The 4,661-nt window shown below is 40.9% G+C and overlaps 1 long non-coding RNA gene across 1 annotated transcript; it reads left to right on the top strand.

Moving 5' to 3' along the window:
• Positions 1-1,950: 1,950 nt before the first annotated feature.
• On the top strand, positions 1,951-3,525 carry LOC117283445. Its single transcript, XR_004514441.1, has 3 exons — positions 1,951-2,045; positions 2,133-2,183; positions 3,475-3,525. It is a non-coding gene; the product is annotated as an uncharacterized LOC117283445 (long non-coding RNA).
• Positions 3,526-4,661: the final 1,136 nt, after the last annotated feature.

The following is a 4,661-nucleotide window of genomic DNA, read 5'->3' as shown; positions in this document are numbered from 1 at the left end:
CCTATAATAGATTGCCCTAATGCCCAAAATGTTGGCTGCTCTTTCCTGGGGCAGATTTGTATTTCCTCATCAATTTAGTCTTTTTCTGTTGCTGTAACAAAATACTGTAGATTGGACAATATATAAGAGATAGAATTTTGCTCCTCACATTTCTGTGGGAAGTCCAAGATCAAGACACCAGCAGATTTAGTGTCCAGTGAGGGCTTCTCTCTGCTTCTAAGATGGTGCTTTGCTCCTGACTCCCCTGGAGAGGAGGAAGCTGCCTTCACTTAGTAAAAGAAGGCAGGAAAAGCAAGTGAGCTGAATGCTACATGAAGCCCCTTTGATAAGGGCCTTAATCCCACGAACCCAGAAGAAGGCCTCATGGACTTTTCACCTCTTAAAGGTCCCATATTTTAATGTCATCTCTTTGACCATTAAGTTTCAACAGCTGGATTTTGGAGGGGACATTCTCATCCTACTTGTGTCTATGGCACTTTTTTTCTTTGTCAACAAAATGTGACTAGATGTAACTGTGTGTTTCTCCTCTGTTGAGAGCTCTCAATATTCCATCGAGGGCTCCTGGAACGAAGATAGTGTGATATTACCTGTAGTAGCATGCAACCTTACTAAGAAATAAACTTTTGCTATCATAAGCCATTGCAATTGGGGAAACACTGTTTTCTTCAGAAGGACATTATTGTCCTGATTAAGAAAAAGCCCACAGAGTATGCTGGATAGACTTTGGAAACATTTTACTTTTTTGCAGAACAAAAGCAGCAACACTTTTATGTGCTTTGGGCCAAGATTTGGTAATTCCAAGCTTTGTATATAAAAGTTTCTTTGTTACTGTAGACAATCATCCTAACTCAGATGGAATTAAATCTTTCATTGAAGTAGAGCCTAAATGCCAGGGGTCTGGGATCACATAGCCCTCATGCATCAGCCCTGGGAGGTATATGAAATCATTGCAGTTTTTCAGATGAGATAACTAGAATCCCAAGAGGGCAAATAATTTGCTCTAGGTCATGGAGTGGTAAGTGACACACCAGATCCCACCCCGGGTTTGTCTGGATCTGTCCAGCATGACGTCTTTTAGGGGGAAGAGAGAATGGTTGTCCTGCCTTTTTGGAATAAAGAAACAATGTGATTTTTTTAATTTGGGGGAAAGAGGAGTCTCAATTCCCTTTGTGTGAATTGCCACTTGAAATATCACTTGTAGAAAAAGAAATAGAAATGGCTCAAAGACACCCTGTTGAACTGTGACTTAATCATAAAGTCCACGTGAGTTTTGTTGGCCAAAATCACACTGTGAAAGTAAGACTTTAAAGGGTTAGTGCCATTTCCACCACTTGCTGTAGTCTTTGTATGGAAGCTCTATGCTTCTAGACTTAGAACCTGAAATAACATTGAGTCAGTTTTATATTTGTCTAACACATAAGAAATTGTAAAGATACTACCTCAAATTCTAGATTTTTATATTGTTTTCATTTTAAAATTTTATTTAATGAATTATTATTTTTTGTGGTACCAGGGACCGAACTCATAACCCTGCCTTTCAAGGCAGGCGCCATGCCACTGAGCTAAATCCCCAGCCCTATATTGTTTTTAGAGGTTGGTCCTATTGGTGATGTTTCTTTCTCGATGCGAAATTGAAACCCTGGAACATGACAGTTTGGTGGAATGGGTGTGAGTGCCTCGATTCTTTGAGCTTTTGTATGAAACTCTTGTTGCTTTTCCTTTGCTCAGTAGCACATCTCCCATGACCAGTGGGGGAATTGTTGGGCTGTGCATGGATTTTCTTGCCCATGAGAGACACTGTGACATAGAAGGGTACTAATTTTGGCTCAGGCAGGTGGGGCTTAAATTTTAGATTCAGGGGTTACTAGCAATGGGACTTTGGAGAACATTGATCCTTTTGGTTACAGTGGTGGAACTGCTGGTTCCATACCTGTTCCTACTTCAGGAGGTGTCCTGAAGAATAGAAGTACCTTCTAGGATTTGAGTATACACTTCCTGGCACGTGGCAATACTTGGAACCCAGCACGCCTGCAGAACAGTCACAGGTAGGTGGGTGGGCAGGATAGGAGTTGGCAGGCTGACTGTTGACTCTCGAGTTTCAGTTGAACATCAAACTTTTCTTTCTGACTTAGGAGCAAGAATGTATCGTCCCTGATGCAGAAAGCTAGGCTTCAGCGCATGGAGTGAGTATAGATATCCCTCAAATTATCACAGTGAATTCATAACATGATGACACCATGAATAATGGGGCATTTATTTTGCATAAGTAGCTTCCTAGAAGTTGTTTTGTTAAAAACATTCAGGACTCACTAATAGATTTTTAAAATCCAATGCAAGAAAATATTCAATATACTTTACATATGTGAAAGATATTGACTTGTTCAAAACATCAAGTAAAAACAAAAATTTATAAAGATATATATGAGAAGAATACATGATCATTCTGGATATCAGACTGTCAGCTGCTCCCCTTGCCCCCTGGTCCCCATGCCCCTCCTGCTTCCCTTGCAGGAGCTGCCTTTGAAGATACTGGCTCACCAGGGCCTCAGTCTTCTTGTCTTGTTCAGCCCACGTGAATAGAGCTGACAGTTTGACAACATCTTCAACATACCCTGGCCAGTTCCGGTCATGGTAGTGTGATTTCTGAACTGTCAACCAGGAGGGTTAGGCCCACCCGATGTTTGCTTTTCTTCAACGGGGAAGTCTGGCTCTTCCCACCAAGTCCTGTTAAGCCATTGGGTTTTAGGGTAGGGCCAGAGGAGTCAAGGAGTTACAGAAAGCTGAGTGGTAAAGAACTGTTGGGAGGTAGCCGTAACAGGGATGGGAGCTAGGAAGGGGGACGGGTAGGGTTGGAATTAGAGAGACAACCAAGTTAATCGATGACCAGAATAACTTTATTGCATCAATGGAAATAGCAATATTTCTGTATATAAAGCAGCATGTTATACCAAACATTGCAAAACTGAAAACTGGTATTACAGTCACTCAACAGATTCCTTTGTGATCATTATTTTAAAGTGGTGTATACAATATTTTTTGCCATGGGATAAGCTCTCAAAATCTAATTCTACCGGGGTTCCTATGATTCCTCCTTTTATGTCTGTAGGTCCCTGATTCAGACTTTAGCCTGGAAAAAAGAGAGGCTAATGAAAGGGAGGGGAGGGAGGGAAAGGTAATGCAGGTGTTGGTAAAAAGGTGGCTTCCAGCCCTGAGGGTAGCTGAGTTGTCCATGACACACAGAAGGGAAATCCGCTTAGAGAAGAGTAGGGAATTGCACGGTTTGTGAAGATTCCCCCAGAGCAGACAGAGAGAGGGACTTGCTGTCATTTGGAGTGAGTCTGTCCCTGTGGGGAACTCGGCCCAGCTGGGACTGGGGATGCACTGAAGTGATTCCCTCTTTTTTTATTTAGCTTCCTGGATGTTGAAAGCCTCATTTCTCTGAGCACATTTCCCTTTAATTATTGTGTTTTCCAGATTCCCAAGCTTCAGCTTTCCCAGTGCAAAGCAATTTGAGTACAGGCTACAAAGAGGACTCCAACAGTGTGTATAAGGACTCTAATTCCCTGAAATTGATATGTTTTCTTTCTTATGACTGCTATTCCCACGCATGCCTGTGACATGAATTTGAAATGCCCTATTTGTATAAAGACTGCTCACTATTTCAAGTCATCCCAACAATGGGTAAAAAAGCACTTAAGCCATCCCTTTTAGCATGAGAGACAGGGCCACACTAAGCCACTATAATTATCTTTGAATGTTTTTTGTCATGACACAGTCTACCATACGTGAGACCAAGATGAAATGCCATTCCAGCTGGCTTTGTGACCGTGTGAGCATGTGCGTTTAGGCACCTATTTAAAACATAACTACAGGCCAATGTGCCTTTGTCGAAACACATGGATATCATTACCACACTTGCATTGTGGCTTAGAAGGAAATATAGCAGTTAACCACCTGAAATCTCAGTAGACAAAAGAACTCCATAAAGTTTTACCCTGGTGAGACAGAAGATTGCAAAATATAAGTTCCATTTTAAAAATTAAGAATTAAGTTATGTCACATGTATGAGTCATGAAATTGATTAGTACAGCTTAGTTACTACCTATGAATAGGAGATTTCTATTTCCACTAAGAAGTGGAATAAGGATGGGAAAAACCTCAGTTGCTATATCTTTGTTCACAACCCCACCGTATTCAGACAATGCGAACAGAATTTCTTGCAAGTTTCCAATATGTAAAAACAATGCATTGGATTATTCATATTTTGAATTTGGGTCATCAAGCCCAGCAAAGGTATCATCATGAAGATGTATGTCTATTAATTATTCTCTTGATCAGGTATTCCACGAGATTTCTTTTAATGGAGCAAATCCCACTCAGATCTTGGAAAATATGAAAGCACTGTGACTCTAAATTATTCATTTAGTTCTGGGAATCAAGCAGAGAACCAGAAATCCTGAGTGAAACCAAATGCTTTGGGTGACAGTTGGGTTGGCTTATGTTAAAGGTTACTCCTTTCACACCATGAACACTACAGACAAAGCTTCTGTCCTGTATTCAGCTGCTGTATTCCAGGTCCTGAGTAACTTTTCATGTTTCTAAATGGCCTAGGAATAAAGCTAACAGAAGAGGGCAATGATTCCACTTAACCAACTTAATAG

This window comes from Fukomys damarensis, unplaced genomic scaffold (assembly GCF_012274545.1).
Source record: "Fukomys damarensis isolate Sample0158 unplaced genomic scaffold, DMR_v1.0_HiC HiC_scaffold_26, whole genome shotgun sequence".
In the NCBI taxonomy this organism is placed as follows: domain Eukaryota; kingdom Metazoa; phylum Chordata; class Mammalia; order Rodentia; family Bathyergidae; genus Fukomys; species Fukomys damarensis.
The sequence above is the reverse complement of the archived record's forward strand: the minus strand, read 5'-3'. Positions and strand labels throughout refer to the sequence as shown.